General features: G+C 40.6%; 1 protein-coding gene and 1 non-coding gene across 2 annotated transcripts in view; one reads left to right on the top strand and one right to left on the bottom strand.

The window, feature by feature from the left end:
* The window catches only part of ppp2r5b (protein phosphatase 2, regulatory subunit B', beta), a 54,564-nt gene that overhangs the window by 5,850 nt on the left and 30,868 nt on the right, over positions 1 to 17,846 (top strand). The gene's annotated exons all lie outside the window — the stretch shown is intronic.
* Positions 10,960 to 11,041, bottom strand: trnal-aag (transfer RNA leucine (anticodon AAG)). The gene has a single exon. It is a non-coding gene; the product is annotated as a tRNA-Leu (tRNA).

Genomic DNA, 17,846 nt, shown 5'->3' with positions numbered 1-17,846 from the left:
TGTCTAGCCCTACTTGGAAGTGGGTTGCAAAGCAGCTTGCAATTTTTAAGCAGTTCTAGACCTGCTAAAGCAGTTTATATAACATACAATTTACAAGTTACATTATTAGATGTGTGGACAGGTATCAGCTAATCTAAGGTTGCTGGATTTTAAAAAAAATGCTGGCAATGGACAATAATTAGCACCACATAATGATGCTGTAATCAGTCATATTACAGTTTTTCTCCATTGGTTTGGCTCATTTCTTGAAACAGAAATTACATTCTCAAAACTCTAAGATCATTTGGCAAAACACTCTTACAGTTTACCACAACACTATAGCTCACCTGCAAAAGCTCATATCTCTCCAAAACTGTTCACTCAGGCTTCAATCTAAATCCCTTTCTCATTTAAACAGTCAGTGTCTCCAAAATGGCAAAGATCCTTCTCAATAGCTTTGGCTCATTTCTCGACACAGATCGGACATTCTCATCATTCTTGGTGCTTTTGTCAAAATAAACCTGGATGGTTGATCACAACAACATGGTCCACCTGCAAAAGCTCATATCTCCCCTAAAACAGTTCACCCATGTGTCAAAACTACATTTCTTTCTAATCTGAATAGTCAGTGCCCCCAAAATGCATCGTCCCTTTGGCATTGTGTGAGTACTGCCATTCAAAATGTTTAGACAAAATCTCTACAGTAAGTTATACATTTTTTGCCTCACGCACAGTGCCCTGTCCTATACAACATATAATTCCATCATAGATTACATAGAGTACATACCTGTTTTCCCTGCGAAAGGTTTGGATGAAGGAGGAGACTGTAGAGCAAGGCACATTAGGCTGCACTCGACGACCTGCCTCTGCCATTGTGAGGCCATGGTTTATGACTATAATTGTGGCCCGAATTTCATTCGGGACAGCACAGTGTCTTCGCGTTCCTCGGCCTCTTCCCCCTATTCCTCCACCACACATTCTCAGTCCTCCTCCTCTTCTTCTTCTTCTTCTTCTTCTTCTTCCTCCTCTTCCTTGAGGAAGACCTTCCCCTTGTCCATTTGCTTGGCCTTGTCTATCCATGTTCAGAGATCAGACTGGCTCTGGTCAAGCTCTATATATCTGTGTTTGGCAGCACACAATCATGGAACACACCTGTGTGTGACACCTAGTTTCACCTGACTGTCAATGACTGTCATCAGTTTATCAAATATTCAAAGAAATCCATATATGGTATTCATGGTATTATGTTCTTGACCAATTTTGACAATTGAACAGACGGTTGTGCATGCGAGTACTTATACAATGAAATCATGCTGACATGTTTTGGAGGGAATGATCATTAGACTGAGAATCAACTAATCAGTTTAGATCTACAAGATCTATTCATTTGGAAAATGTGCTAAATGTGGGCTAACTGTATAACTGTAGGCTACTTGTACTTAATCATTTGCAAAGATGCACTGAGACAATTGAGACATGTACTAAAGCATTTGCCATTTGATAAAATGAATGAGAAATGCCATTCTGTTGTGAACATTTGCCAAGAGGTTTGGAGGTTTGTCCATGTTATTTTGAGAATGTAATTTCTGTTTCAAGAAATGAGCCAAACCAATGGAGAAAAACTGTAACTGTTACGGCGAATTTCACAGACATGACATAAATACATGTGTAAAACAGACTGGTTAAACTTTAATGTAAGGGAGCAACTACCTTGCTAGTGTGTTGTTGAACAAGGTATTGACTTGTGATCGAGATTTGATTTGACGTCGAAGTTTCTTGAATTAATTAGATGAAGGAGTGTTATTAATATTATTCTTCAGATAGTTAGGGATAAATCAGACAAATTAAAGACTACTATGAAGGTTTTTTTGCATTAAAGATGAATAATGTGAGATAAACACATGAGACTTGTGAAAACAGGGAGCTGATCTGGAAACACTGAACTGGCTAATAAAAGAGTAGCAGGCACAGCCAAGAAAGTCAATTAATCCACAGATGAAGGGTGAAGGATACTGGGTCCCTATAATCCTTTTTTACAGTGTATTCATAGTTGGCCTGCAGCATGCATGTGCGCACGTACACTCACACACAAACACAGGCATTTCACTGCTCTCTGGGCGCTGTGCTTTAGGACTGGTTCTTCAAAGCGGCTGCCTCGATCTGCAGAGGACATTTGGTCTAAATACAAATAGAAACGCCTTTTTAAAACGTGAAATTTATGATTTGTTAAATCCTTTACTAGTAAAAGACTCTTTTTAAAAAAAGATCCAGGAATACTTTTTTTTAAGAACAGCTGACACAACCTCACATTTCTGTCCCAGTTTCATGAAATCATGATATTAGACATCCCCTTTATTGCAATGAGCACGTGCTCTTGTTTTGAGTGGTTCTGCTTCATTGAAATCTAAATTCTCCTGTTAAAACTGAGCTTTAACAGCAAAGTTTCAAATAGATGTCAATAATTAGCGTTCACAAATGAGATTTGGTTCAATTTCAGCAAAAGCAGGTGATTATAAAGTCGGAGAACCAGCATATTAGCACATACAGAGCCAACAGACCGGCATCAGCAATGTTTTAGACACGGTGAAAGCATTGCCTTCCTTTCCACTCTCTCCACACTTTCATCATTGCATTAAAAAATTATAAAACACTTGAGGATGGTGTCCAGTAAAGACGCTGGGAGTTAATGGTTTGGGAACGTAGCCAAGTGGATCTAACTGTCCGCGGTCCTCTCTTCCCTGTTTCCTTTTGTAAAATACCCGAATCAGTCTGAAATTGAGCAACGCATGGTAGCTCTTTACCTACCTAACCACCCATCCATCCATTAGTCGATGAGCAATCCAAATCCTAAAGAGGTCATTTTGCAGGAAACCAAGTCACTGAAATGAGTGAAAAATATAGATTAATTGACTGGTAAGAAAGTAAGAACTGATCAGATTAATCACCATTAAAGGTTAAACATTGTCCATGTAGATATTTGAGCTCTTTGAAGCTCTTATATCAACCTCTTTAATAACCGAAGCTTTTTTAAATGCTGATAACATAATTGGGACTTTCTGCTGTGCAGAGCACATAGACCAGGGGTGTCGAACTCCAGGCCTCGAGGGCCGGTGTCCTGCAGGTTTTAGATATCACCCTGTTTCAACACACCAATATCAAATGATTAGTTCATTACCAGGCTTCTGGAGAACTTCAAGACATGCTGAGGAGGTAATTTAGCCATTTAAATCAGCTGTGTTGGATCAAGGACACATCTAAAACCTGCAGGACACCGGCCCTCGAGGCCTGGAGTTCGACACCTGTGACATAGACTATAACAATGGATAGTCACCGTAACGTCACCCTCTGGGTCAGTAAAATCCAATATAAAGCTTCAAGAAAAGTATTTTTCCAGTTCCATCTCAGTGTTTTGAAACCGGACATGATGAGCGGGGGTGGATCCGACTGAGAAACTGAGAGATACTGTGCACTCATTGGCTCGTTGACTTGTCAGTTGCTTGGTAGACATGCCATACTGTTTTTATTATCCTTTTTTACTCTAGCAGGGATCAAGAATTAAGAAAAAAGACATCATACAGTACTATAGGATAGGATTTAAAACTAAACTCATCAGGAGAGTGTTCACTGAGGTCAAAGAGCAAAGATGTTGAGGCTCGTTTTCCAACAGACTTCTTAACAGATCTGTCCGCCTGAGGGAGTCGGCCTTTGCTAGCCATTAGAAAGAATAGCGGTTTAAACCACTTAACTCAATGGCAGAACATTGCACACACATACAGTCAGGTTAGTGTTGCATGTAGGGGTGGGGGTGGGGTTGATATATAGCGTGGTATGGCAATATTTTGTGTGGCGATATTGTATTACAGTTTTTCTCCATTGGTTTGGCTCATTTCTTGAAACAGAAATTACATTCTCAAAACTCTAAGATCATTTGGCAAAACACTCTTACAGTTTAGCACAACACTATAGCTCACCTGCAAAAGCTCATATCTCTTCCAAAACTGTTCACTCAGGCTTCAATCTAAATCCCTTTCTCATTTAAACAGTCAGTGTCTCCAAAATGGCAAAGATCCTTCTCAATAGCTTTGGCTCATTTCTCGACACAGATCGGATATTCTCATCATTCTTGGTGCTTTTGTCAAAATAAACCTGGATGGTTGATCACAACAACATGGTCCACCTGCAAAAGCTCATATGTCCCCTAAAACAGTTCACTCATGTGTCAAAACTACATTTCTTTCTAATCTGAAGAGTCAATGCCCCCAAAATGCATCGTCCCTTTGGCATTGTGTGAGTACTGCCATACAAAATGTTTAGATGTTTTGTCACTATGGCAGAGGACCAACAATATACAACAGAAAAGAGCAGCCTCCAAGGTTTGACATCACAGATTGCACTCCACTACCAAGGAAATGATAACCATTTTTTATTCACACGCAAAGAAAGTTTCATACATATGTAAAAAGAAAATGTACATTACAGTAGTAAATTGTATGAACACAAAATCAAAAAACAAGGACTTATTCAGTGTTCGCTGTACTCATTCTCCCGCTGCACAGTGACTGGAATACTACTCTAAACTGTATGAATTATGTAATTCCATAGTTTACAGTAATTTGTACAATATATTTCTTGTCATATTTAGTATCAAAACATTCCACTAGTCCTCTCCACCTGCTAGTATAGACCTACCACTGTAGGCAGATGCACACAAATCTCTACAGTAAGTTATACATTTTGTGCCTCACGCACAGTGCCCTGTCCTATACAACATATAATTCCATTGTAGATTACATAGAGTACATACCTGTTTTCCCTGCGAAAGGTTTAAATAATGGAGGAGACTGTAGAGCGAGGCACATTAGGCTGCACTCGATGACCTGCCTCTGCCATTGTGAGGCCATGGTTTATGACATGGTCTATAATTGTGGCCCGAAATTCATTCGGGACAGCACAGTGTCTTCGCGCTCCTCGGCCTCCTCTTCCCCCTATTCCTCCACCACGCATTCTCAGTCCTCCTCTTCTTCTTCTTTGTCCTCCTCTTCCTTGAGGAAGACCTTCCCCTTGTCCGTTTGCTTGGCCTTGTCTATCCATGTTCAGAGATCAGACTGGCTCTGGTTAAGCTCTATACATCTGTGTTTGGCAGCACACAATCATGGAACACACCTGTGTGTGACACCTAGTTTCACCTGACTGTCAATGACTGTCATCAGTTTATCAAATATTCAAAGAAATTCATATTTGGTATTCATGGTATTATGTTCTTGACCAATTTTGACAATTGACCAGACGGTTGTGCATGCGAGTACTTATACAATGAAATCATGCTGACATGTTTTGGAGGGAATGATCATTAGACTGAGAATCAACTAATCAGTTTAGATCTACAAGATCTATTCATTTGGAAAATGTGCTAAATGTGGGCTAACTGTATAACTGTAGGCTACTTGTACTTAATCATTTGCAAAGATGCACTGAGACAATTGAGACATGTACTAAGGCATTTGCCATTTGATAAAATGAATGAGAAATGCCATTCTGTTGTGAACATTTGCCAAGAGGTTTGGAGGTTTGTCCATGTTATTTTGAGAATGTAATTTCTGTTTCAAGAAATGAGCCAAACCAATGGAGAAAAACTGTAATGCATAGACGCCGAATATCAATATTTTATTAGATACATTTGATTTTATGTGTCATGTGATTGCCACCTCTATTAGCAACACCACTGCTAGCACCATAGACTCCATGATTTATGGATTCAGGTTCATTTACAATGACTGTATGGTAGATGTGTTTTGCCAGGCTTTTATTCGTCTCACTTTCCACCTTTCTTGTATACAACTTCCTGTCACATAGTGAGAATGGTGCTGCTGTCTGATGGGACTATAGTGCTGGCTAGGGGCATCTAAGAACAACAGTTAATTGCTGTTGCACATAAATGAATATGGATAATTAGCTTAACCTATTAGTATTTCTGGTGCCAACAGAGGGCAAAAATATTTAATCGTCTAATTAATTGCACATATCCCTAAAGGGATTCACCAGTCAGATCCAGAGTTTTGGCATTTTTTTCTTTACATATTATGGAAGAATTTGATTGCAGAATTATTAGCTGGGGGTGCTCATTGAGTTTGTCCCGGTTTTAGTCCTCCATTTGTTCAGGTGCACTGCAGTTGCCTGCCTAAATAGAGAACAGGCTGTTAGCTCAATGCTCCTTCACAGTTGCGATGCTCTCCCCTGGGGCCACAGACACCAGCACAGCTCCTCGGTCACGGGTCTTGTGTCGCTGCTGGCAGGCCAACGAGACTAAGGTCACATTCCTGTTCGACATCTAGTCAGCAGACGAGCAAACTTGTGATTAAGATTTGTGGCCTTTTCCCACACCAAAGAGAATTTGCACATATGTGATTCAGGATGATTTTTGAGATTACCGAGCCAGCTGTCGCCATAGATTAAAACAGGAACCTGCAACTGCTGTGAGCAGGCCTGACATCCACTGACCTTGACATCCACTCAGTCTCTGTTCCCTCTGCAGCTAAGTTTCGCACTTTTCTTCCTGTTGCTCTTAATATAGTACAGTATACTAGAGGCCTGTGCTTCCACTGTGCTTACGTTCTTGTCTGATTTACAGTAATTCATGTAGGTCATGTACAATCCGCACAACCTCTTTCTCAAACAGACTGAATCGACATGAAGAACAAAACACACCACGAGCAATAACATCAAAGCAGAAGTGCCATTGCTGCTGGTAGAAATATCAACAGTGATTGGTTAAAGTGAAATAATATGTGTGCTAATAGAAAAGCCCACATGGTGAATGAAAATAAAAGCACCTGCACTGCAGGACAAATGTTATTACTGTACAGAGAAGTGATGTCCAGATAGCAAATAAGCATGATAGGAGCTAGAGTCTTTTTCAGGTTTTACCACCAATCAGAGGGTGCCCCTCCCTGACCCTGGTTCTGCTGGAGATTTCTTCTTGCTAAAAGGGAGTTTTTCCTTCCCACTGTCGCCAAAGTGCTTGCTTGATTATTAGGCTTTTCTCTCTATTATTGTAGGGTCTTTATCTTACAGTGAGGCGACTGTTGTTGTCATTTGGTGCCATATAAATAAGTTCGAGTGGGGTGGCTGTAGCTCAGGTGGTAGAGCAGGTCATCTACTGATCGGAAGGTTGGTGGTTCGATTCCTGGCTTCCCTTAATCTGCATGCCAAATATCCTTGGGCAAGATACTAACCCCAAATTGCTCTCCGATGCATCCATCGGAGTATGAATGTGTGTGAATGTCAGTTAGAAAGCACCTAGGAAAAATGTGCTTGTGGGAATGGGTGTGAATGGGTGAATGCACAAGTTGTGTAAAGCGCTTTGAGTGCTCAGAAGAGTAGAAAAGCGCTATATAAGAACCAGTCCATTTACCATTTACCAAGTTAAAGTCAAAATTGTGGTTTTACTATGCAGCAGATCAACAATCATGTTCTGAGCTGCCCGAAAAATGTTCCCAAGGTCTGAGTGTGTGTGACTGTGTGTGCATCTGCGGGGAGATCATGGGGCTCAAAGAGAAAACACACAAAGCAGACTTTCTGCTCAGCCCAGCCCAGCAGCTCATTCTCTCCCACTTTTACAGCTTACATTGCATATTTGACTGTAGTGAATGATGTAATCCAAACATGGATCAACAGGAGACCCAACGTCAAGGGAAGGTCGAAGCTCTTCTTCAAGCCCTGCCCTATGTCTCGTTTTCTACTTTTAAAATGAGGGCATAAGCAAACATGTATCTGTATTTGGAAATCACAAGATGATCATACTCGAACTATTCCTGTAAAACGAATGCCACCAGAGGCTCTAGTTTTGCCGTCCCAGTTCGAGGACAATTTGGTCAGGCTCACCATCTTATTGGTAAAACCGCAGCAAATGAAGGGCAAAAAAATAAATAAATAATAATAAAGCATTTGTTTCACCACAGCTGTTTCTTGCAGTCATCCATGGTGTTGGATTTCTGCTCATCAAAAATTGATACCTAGTTGTTTATTATTACCTCCCACACTTATGTGAAAGCAGCAAAACTGCAGCATGCACATATTTCCATGCAAACAGCCGCCCGTGCAAACTAGCGTTGGTATTTCTCACTGATATTTGAACCATACCAAAGAAATAATATTCTCATAAGCGAATAGCCATGCATGATGTTCTCCGTCCTTGACATTTTCATCACTGGCTGCCAGCAGCAGTGGCTTTTCAAAGGGCTGCTGAGTGTCTTCAAATAACGGAAGACCCTAAAGGATGCTGTGTGAGCTTAGAGAGCGCTAAATCTCCCGTACCTGAACAAAACCCATTCTGCCAGTCGATGTAGCATTTAAGCAGCTCTAAAAGCTACGAAACACCCTGCAGACATGAGACAAGCGCTACAAACAATCAGACTCTGTTTCACAGAGTAACAGATGGTGAGTTGATGCATTGTGGGATAATAGGAAGACCTGAATGTCATTTCATGTTTTGAATAAGTGGTTATGTGAAGTAATAGTTTCGAAGCTCGTGTTCCCCTTTAAGATAAGAAATACTCATCCGCACAGTAGGTAGTCAGTCTTTTTGCAAGTGTGCTTCTTAGCAGCGTTTCATTTGCCTGATTATGTTATCAGCCCACTGAATGCTCTTTACCAGGTCGAAGTATGCTTTTTTAGTGCCTCTGCTTCTGATAGGAAATGCATTTCAAACGCTCCCACTGCTGATTTGGAAAGTACAAAAATACACTGCTGCTTGTGTTTCGTAATGTTCTCGAAAATGGGCCATTTTCACGGCTAACAATGAAGGGATTAGAAGGAAAAAACACGCCGTCAGACATTCATATTGAAATCTTAGAGAAGATGCTAAAATCTAACAGAATAAGAAAATGGTATCTTATGTAGCTAGAGAAAGACTGCAGTTTTGTTCAGTATGAGACTTACTGTGTTTGAAGTTAAAAAATAAATAAAGGTTAATATCTGGCAGCGTCACACTCTGCTAATGGGATAAGGACATTTCTTTGAGTTAGAAGATGAATTCTAATAAAAGTTCAGTCTTACTCTTTCCACTGGTTCAGTGCAAATCGTGCTGGTGATGTACACTCACCGGCCACTTTGGCTGTTGTATTTAATGTGTGGTCAGGACGACATAATGTACTAGGGCTGGGCCATATCATACCGTTCACGGTAATACCGGTATAATGTCGGGCAACGATAGGAAAATGAAATATTGCGATAGAATATGGGTAAAACGCGCATGCGCAGTGCCTTTGTTTTCTTACGCGCATGGCGGAAAAAGCGTGCCGGCGACGGAGAATGAAAAGGGCAAAAGCGGATCGTTAAATGAAACAGATGAACCAGAATTGGTTTGTAAAAATGCTGCAACTTCAGTGGTGTGGAAGCTTTCGTCCGTCAGATACACAACAAAGCACTATTTTTGGTAGAGCATGCAAGAGGGCCGTTGTTATTACCGTGTTTTTTGGAAAATACGGCACACTTAAAATCAATCCTTTGATTTTTCTGAAAATCGACAGTGGCCCTTATAATCCCGTGTGCCTTATGTATGAATTCTGGTTGTGTTTACTGACCTCGAAACGATTTTATGTACACCGCGCTCAAAAATCTGTCAAATGTTTTAGTACGACTTTGCTAAGCTACAAAGCCGCACCGCTTGATGGATTGTCGGAGCATTACGGCTATCGTAGGCAGGAGCCTCGCGGAGTGATACGTACAGTGCTTCAACATAATATTACCGTATTGTGTGTATAACCTCTTTTTAAGTTTTGTGGATTTTGTACATGGTTATGCTGAGGATATGTCAGCCAGTTTCCACTGGAAATGCCTTTTGGTTAAACTGTCAGCAAGGAATTTGCACTGTTACATTTTTATATAACTTTAATGCACATAAAAAACAGCTGCTTGTTTAAGTGAAAATACTTTGATTTTTTTTTTTTGCACGAATAAAGTTGAGGAGTTGTAAAGTATTTTGTTTAGTGTCAGTTATATTGTTATCGCAAATTTTCAAATGTATATCGTGATAAATATCTTTGGTCATATGGCCCTGCTCTATAATGTACTTTATTAGGTACTAATAGTGGTACCGGGTTGAACCCTACTTTTAATTCTTCGTGCCATAGATTCAACAAGGTGCAGAAAACATTCTTCACAGACTTTGGTCCATGTTGACATGATAGCATCACACAGTAGCTGCAGGTCTGTGACGTGAATCTGTGGATTGAGATCTGGTGACTGTGGAGGGCGTCTGAGTACAAAGTGAGCTCCTTGTCACGTTCAAGAAACCAGTTTGAAATTATTTTTGGTTTGGTGTTATCCTGCTGGAAGCAGCCATCAGAAGATGGGTACACTGTGGTCATGTAAGGATGGAAATGGTCAATAACAGTACCAACCGGAACCTCGGTTGTACCATTATACCACCAGCCTGAACCAGCGATAGGAGGCAGGATGGATACACGCTTTCATGTTGTTTGTTGTGCATTCACAGATGCTCTTCTGCATCTCTTGTTTGTAATGAGTGGTTATTTGAGTTATTATTGGCTTTCTGTCAAATAAAAACAGTCTGGCTGTTCTCCTCTGACCTCTGCCATCTAGCTACAGATGGTTGTGTGGGAAAATATAGTAGATCAGCACTTAACTTGAACTTCAGCAGCTCATTTTGATCATATGTACATGCCTAAATGTAAAGAGTTTCTGCCATTTGATTGGCCGATGAGATATTATGTTAATGAGCAGTTGAACAGGTGTACCTAATGCGGTGACCGGCAGGTGTAGATAAAAAGCAGCTGTGTAAACCTTTGCGTTAATACGTAGCAGAAAATGGGCAAACTTATAGCAACATAGTGGCTACACTGCGTTGTTTTTCTGTCTCTCTGTTTTAAGAGAGCTGTGGATTGAGAACACAACAATGCATTTCTACCTTGAATCAGAATATTTTATTGATCCTTAAGAAAGTTATGTAAAAGAAAAGGCTGGCAGCGGTGGGATTCGAACCCACGCTCCCAAAGAGACTAGAGCCTTAATCCAGCGCCTTAGACCGCTCGGCCACGCTACGTAAGGCATGCTCTGCAAATGCTGCAACTATGACACAAGAATTGTAGTTAAATAAAAATGCAGTATTTAATTTTTTTATACGTATCCTATCATACTTCTCTAATATAAATCACAGTTGCAGCTGCTACTCCCATAAAAAGTAACTGTATCATGTAAAAACTGACTGGATTACTGACGTCATGTAAACCAGTATCCAGTGTGGTTGAAGTCTTCTGTAATAAGAGGTGCAGATGACTCTGAGTATTTCCCCTTCAGTATGGCTGTCTGCTAGATAATTTAAAATCACTTAACATAATAACACATACAGCTTAGTCAAAGGACAATTTCACTGTCAGCATATTGTTGATATAGTTTATCTCTTTTTGTCTGCTTTATCTGACGTAAGGTAGTTTAATTCAGTGTCAGACACTCACTTCATTTAGGTAGCTTAAAAAGGATTTATTGTTTTGATATAGCTGATTACCACCAAATGTCATAATAATATTGGCACCTGTGAAGTAGCACTCACTGGTCTGCTGGCTGCTTTTCATTTTTCTTACTGTAACGTCACAAAGCAGCACAAAGTATTTTTTTTTAATAGAAAGAGGTCGTACCTTCTGCATCTCACAAGCCTGAAGGCAGCATCTGCAGTTGTGGTCAAAAGTTAACATACACTCATCAGGGGCATGATCGTCATAGCAGTTTTGGGTTTTTAATATTTTCATGATAAACTTTTCTTTTTCCAGGGTGCAACGTACAGCGTACATCTTTAGTGAATTGAAAAAAAAAATAGAATTGGCACACAAATTTGAATTTTCTCTAATCCATACAGGATTAAATGTATACATGCACCCCCACTGATATATGGTTAAAATCACTCACCTGTTGCAGCTGGACCAACTTGATGCTTTGTGGCACTCTGGCTGGATAATTGATCATTGTTGTTGGTAGAACTGGTGGAGATCATTTAAATCTTCTGGTTTCCTGGCACAGAACTGGCTTTAAATCACATTTTGAATAGATTTGAGTTGAATTTAGGAAGTCCATTCCAGAAGCTTAATGTTAGCTTGATTTATCTGTTTCAAAACCAGCATTAATGTGTGTTTGTGATCATTGTTCTGCTGGAACACCCAATTGTATCCAAGTTTGAGCCAACAATCCTCCTTCACTATTCTATCCACTTTGTGCGATGGACAAATACCACTGGTAGCAAACAGCCCCAGAGCATGCTACCACCATCATGCTTGGTTAGTACTTAAGTCTTAAAGCTTCAGCTTCACCCCTATTTTTGTCTCATCTTATCATCAAACTTTCTCCAGAATGCATTTGGCATTGGATTTTGGAGCGCTGGCTTCATTCTTGGTCAGGTGATATAAGGTGTGCTTCACCATGGACTATGAAGCTGGTGTTCTAGCAGTTTCCAGTTCATGGCATGATTGAGCCTTGATGGTTCCTGAGTTGTTCCCGAGACATTTTGGGTCTTCTTCCAGATCTTGGTACAAAGGTAGACAATTGTTTAGACTAATGACTCTTGAATCTTCACTTAGCCCATTTGGCATCTGGAATGGCCGTCCAAAATTCTGATCTCAGCAATCTTGAAAATTTGTTTAAAAGCTTGGTCCGTGACAGGGAACCAACAAAATAAATGAACTCCACCAATCCGCAAGAAGATCAGATGGCTACCAAAATCATCTAATTAAAGTTATCTATTTGATTCTGTATTCAAACTTTAAACTTTTGATTAAACTCCTGTAGATTAGAGAACATTTAATTCAAAATTCAGACTTCTGCACTCACTTCTTGTTTTTTAGTCATCAAAGGTGTCTGCTGTATAATCAGTTAAAAAAAACCCTTCAAAAGCCCCAAATTACCGTGACACTCATGGTCATGATGAGTGTTTATATACATCAGTGGTGCTCTGCTAGTCCATTGATGGCTAATGCTAACAAGGCAAAATGTACTAACCTGTGGAATAAAACTATGGCAGAGGAGTCATAGAGTAGAGAAACGTAACCAAACATGTCCATAATTCAATAATATTTACCGTATCTATAAGGTTTACAAATATTAGCTAATATTAGCCACACCAGTGAATGTGACAGAAAAACTGTGCTGTGCTAGCCCAAAGAGCTAAGCCGAGGTGCACTTTATCCACCTCTGAATCTCCACATTTTCCATTTCCCCTAAAAAAAGCACATGTTTAAGTATTTAAAGCTATGTCATGTCCTTGTGTATTTCATTTTCCTCACTACTCTCATTTTTTTAGAGTTACATACTGTATCTGTCAACGAGGGAAATATTGTCTGTGCAGCGTATCATAACCCCACATGAGCAGCAGTGTTCACATGTTTGTGTTTTATCTTGTCTGGGCTGTGTGTTTGTCCACATTAAAATAATGAATGTACAGAAGGCTCTGTTTTAAATGTGCTGTTTACTGTAAAACATTCACCTTCTCACACAGATTGCATGTGGGCGATTGAATGACTCTCTCTTTCTCTGTGTGTGTGTGTGTGTGTGTTAGGGCCAGCTGGATGGGCCTTGGTATTGGGTTACAGCAGGCATGGAGTAGTTTTTGCTCTCTCTGACTGTCTAAGATCAATTAAGAGGGAGCGTTGGGGGGGAGAAAGTGAGGGGGATGATGAAAGAAATGGAGTGGATGAGGAGAGAGGAAATGACTGAGCATTAAGCTGGCAGGTGGAGGAGGAGAGACGGTAGAGATAAAAAATAAAATAAAATAAAAAAAGGATATTGCAGGGAAGAGGATGTAATGAAACGGGCAGCAATGCAATAAGCACGCGCGCTGCAGTGTCACTGAAAAAACAGTGGATCCTTAAAGGAATACAGCGATGCTCGGGTAAATAAGCTCTCTGATTGAATCACTGCAAGTTTCGACCTTTGTGGGTGCTTCGCTATTAAATATGCACACGTGCAAAGCAAGGCAAGCAAAGACTCATCAAATCCTGGCCGAGCCGTGAACGGTCGTTTTGAGGAAAATGCTCTTAGAAGGGTGAGATATTAAAAGCAGGAAAATAAATACGTTGCAAGGAGCTTGCTCCCAGTTTGCAATGAATCACACGCAGCTTTAAAAAAAAAAATCATGCTAATCGGCCTAAATCAAGGACAAGAAATGTGAGATTTTTTTTCATTTATCACATTTCCTTGTTTGTGAAAAGCAGCAGCAACAGAAGCGCAGAAAGCTGCTAATCAAATGTTGAGGATGTCTCCAGCTGGGATAACCTTCTCCCATATTTGTTTACTAACCGTCTCCAATTTGTGTTTACATCTCTCACAGCAAATATTCTGTTTCGGAAGGAAAATTTCAACATCTTTGAAAGTCGCTCTGCTGTCAACGCCAGTGTGGACTTTAAGAAAGGAGACGAGTGGCGATGCTTGGCAGCTCAAATAGCTTGTTTCTTATTGATCCTTATGAGAAATCCATTTCCTGATTGCGACTAATCTGATCGTAGGTAATGACCAAAGCAACAAAAAATAAATAAATCACAGACAACAGATGTGAACGCGCGGCCTGAACGCCCAGTCGGTCTCTGTTCATTATGCTTTGTGGTGGAAAAGTGTATTATTAGTAACATTGGATTATTTAAAGATGGGCTTAGCGCGCTACTTAATCTTTTGCCATGACAGAGGTTTCTTTCACAGCCTTTGTCACACAGAGAATGGCTGAGTAAGGCATAAAGACTCGCTGCGTGTTTTGATATCTGCTGCTATTAAAATATAATGCCGAATTGGAGCGCAGGTCTTCAGATGTGGCTGTCGGCGTCATTGTTATTCAGTAACAAGCTTCACTTCAACCTCGTTTTTTTCGTTTTACTTTAGCATGCACGATCAGAAATTACTGATACATAAATATGATTTTGTCTTGTTTTTTGGGACTCAGAAGGTCCTAGCGATGATTTGACCTAAAAATAGGAAAAAAAGAGATAATTGTCACTTTCTTAAAAGCCACAAGACCAGTCCTTTCTAAAGTTTATAGTAAATTTTATTTTGACCTTTCAAACATCCTGCGTAACGTTTAAAAATTCAGACCAGGATGATGACAAAATCAGCTTGCCTAAAGATCATGTCAGTCTTTGTAGGGTACAATCATGTTTCTTCATGGTGTTTTAGCTGAACAACACCATAAATAGTCCGTTTGGTTTCCTGGATACAAAACATTTCACTTTATCTTAAATTAGACCTTTAATATTCATGTCAAGCTCACTATGTTTGTTCTCAGACTCAACTAGAGTAGCTTTGCATGATTCACAGTTCAGAATAATCCACTTTTACCTGACCAGATGACCATATTAGGAATATCCTCTCTCAGTGATGTCATGTGGACCCAAGACTAGTAAAAAATGTCTAAAACTGAGAGTTTAGAGCACCTTGGAGCCTGAGCTTTTGCCTCAAGAAGATAGCTTGTATTCTGAATTCATTACAATACAGAACAATAACAATATAGAATACATATGACAGAAAATAAGCACTACATTAATTAAACTGCCCCCCAAAAACTTACTCTTACCACTTACACTTGTGACAATCAGTCACAGTTTTGATTAGCTCAAGTGCAGTCTGGAAGTTTGAATAGCGATTTCATATATTCATTTATTTAATGCCACGATTTGTACAATTTTCCTGAAAAGCAGATCATAAACTAAATAAGATAATCCATTTGCACAAATCTGATTAACTTTTTAAAGCTTTCATATCATTCTGATAATTACAAAAATTAAGAAACCCAATGGTACCCCAAACTTAATGTGGCCTTCAGGTTAGCTCAAGAACAGTGAATAGGGAGCTTCATGGATTGGGTTTCCATGGACAAGCAAATGCAATCCAAAATGTCGGATGCAGTGGTGTAAAGCACGTCACCACTGGACTCAGCAGAGAAGTGTTCCCTGAAGTGGTGAATCACGCTTCTCCGTGTGACAATCGAGTCTGGGTTTGGCGGTTGCCAGGAGAAACAGTACTTGTCTAACTGCTTTGCGCCAAGTTTGGAGGAGGAGGGATTATGGTGTTGGGCTCGACCCCTTTGTTCCAGTGAAAGGAACTGTTAATGCTTCAGCATGCCAAGACATTTTGGACAGTTTCCTGCTCCCAACTTTGTGACTGCGCCCCAGTACACAGTCCTGACCTCGGCCTGATAGAACACCTTTGGGATGAATTAGAGCGGAGACTGTAAGGAGCCAGCTGAGGTAGTTTGGACACCTGATGGAGAAACTGGAGAACAGACATCTGGAATACCCTTCCACCACATTTATGCCACCAAATTTCATGAAAAGCGGTTCTGATATCTGAGCTGACTTGGAGGAATATAATAAGAGCAAAAAAAACACCACATTTTTTTAACCATTTCTGTTTGCCAGTATAGGCTCGATTGCCTCTAACAGTCTGTACATACAACACTATTTACATCCTGTATGCTAATACCCAGCTGGTCTCATTACCAATTCTCAGTACTGTCACCAAATGACAACTTCCAAGTATTTCCTTCTCTAATTTAAAGCACCAGGATCACTGGTCCTGAGCTTCCCTGGGAGATAAATTGTTGTTTACACTTCAGTCTTATTGAAAACGCGTAAAACGGGGGACGTCTAATCGCACATCGCAACCCTCGCTTCTAATCATGCTGTTTATATGAGCAAGATACATGTTGCACATGTTTCCCTGACAGTTTGCCACGATGTGGACACATCGTGTGTTTCAGGAGGATTAGATTATTTAGAGATGGACTTAAAGCGCGTCACCTAAACCCCTTAAGGTGATATTTATACCGCCCGGACTTTTACACACTGCATGGTGTCTCAACTCTGATAGCTGCTGTAGCTTCCTTCTACTATTTATAACTGTGCCATTCTCTGCTTTATCTCCCTCTACCTCTTTCTGCCCCCCCTCTTCCCTTCCCTCCCCATCCTATCTTCCTCTCTGCGTCACTTTATCTGTGCATTGAGCGTGTGCGCTTAATGACAGGGCTGCAGAGGCGGCTTGCATGGTAGCTAAAACAGAAGCTGTCCTCCTCTCTTGCCGTCTCTCTGTGTCACACACTCAGCCCCAAACAGAATGACTCTTATTTAAAGAGCAGAGCTGTACTTGCTTATTTAAAAAAAAAAAAAAAACATCAGAGAGATGGGGAGGGAAGGGGAATGAATGAGTGACGAGAGGGACCAGAGGAGAAAAATGAAGGGAGGAACTATCGATGGATAGATGAGCGAGACAGAAGCAGAAGGATGAGGAGGAAGGGGATGATGTCATCTTTTAACCCTGTACCGCTCCCCTCTCCTCTCTCCTGTTTCCTCCCCAGATTCTTCTTCCTTCTTTTCTGTGTCGCTCTCCAGCAGGACTATATTTAGTCGCATGCAGCTGGGGGTATGTGAGTGTTTGTGTTTTGATGGTGTTGCGACGTGCTCTTACATTTTAATGCTCCCGTTACCAAATCAGCCCTACCCTCCTCCCACATTTTTACTCTACGTCACATTCTGTCTGTTCCTTCTCCGTGGTCCATCGTCTTTTCTTAATCAGCCACCGAGCGTTTCTCCTCTCTGTGTGGAAAGCAGATGCTGGAGATTTCTCTTATGGTCAACAAACCCTTTTTAAAAGAAAATGGCTCAGCTTCGCTAAAACATCATCCGTGCCTGTGGTCTTCATGACCAGATCTGTTCAGGTCATGCGTTCGTTCATGGTAAACGTCTGATACACAATCACCACCCTGCTGCTGATGCACAACACAAATTTACAACGGTTAACATGTGATTCCACAATGATGATAAAAGTAGAGCCCAACAAATGCAGTGTTGACTCAGGATCGAGCACCTTTGAGGAGATTCCTT

The sequence above is a fragment of the Neolamprologus brichardi genome, chromosome 3, assembly GCF_056152115.1.
Source record: "Neolamprologus brichardi isolate AB-2024 chromosome 3, ASM5615211v1, whole genome shotgun sequence".
Classification (NCBI taxonomy): Eukaryota; Metazoa; Chordata; class Actinopteri; order Cichliformes; family Cichlidae; genus Neolamprologus; species Neolamprologus brichardi.
This window is presented reverse-complemented; position numbering and strand designations above follow the sequence as displayed.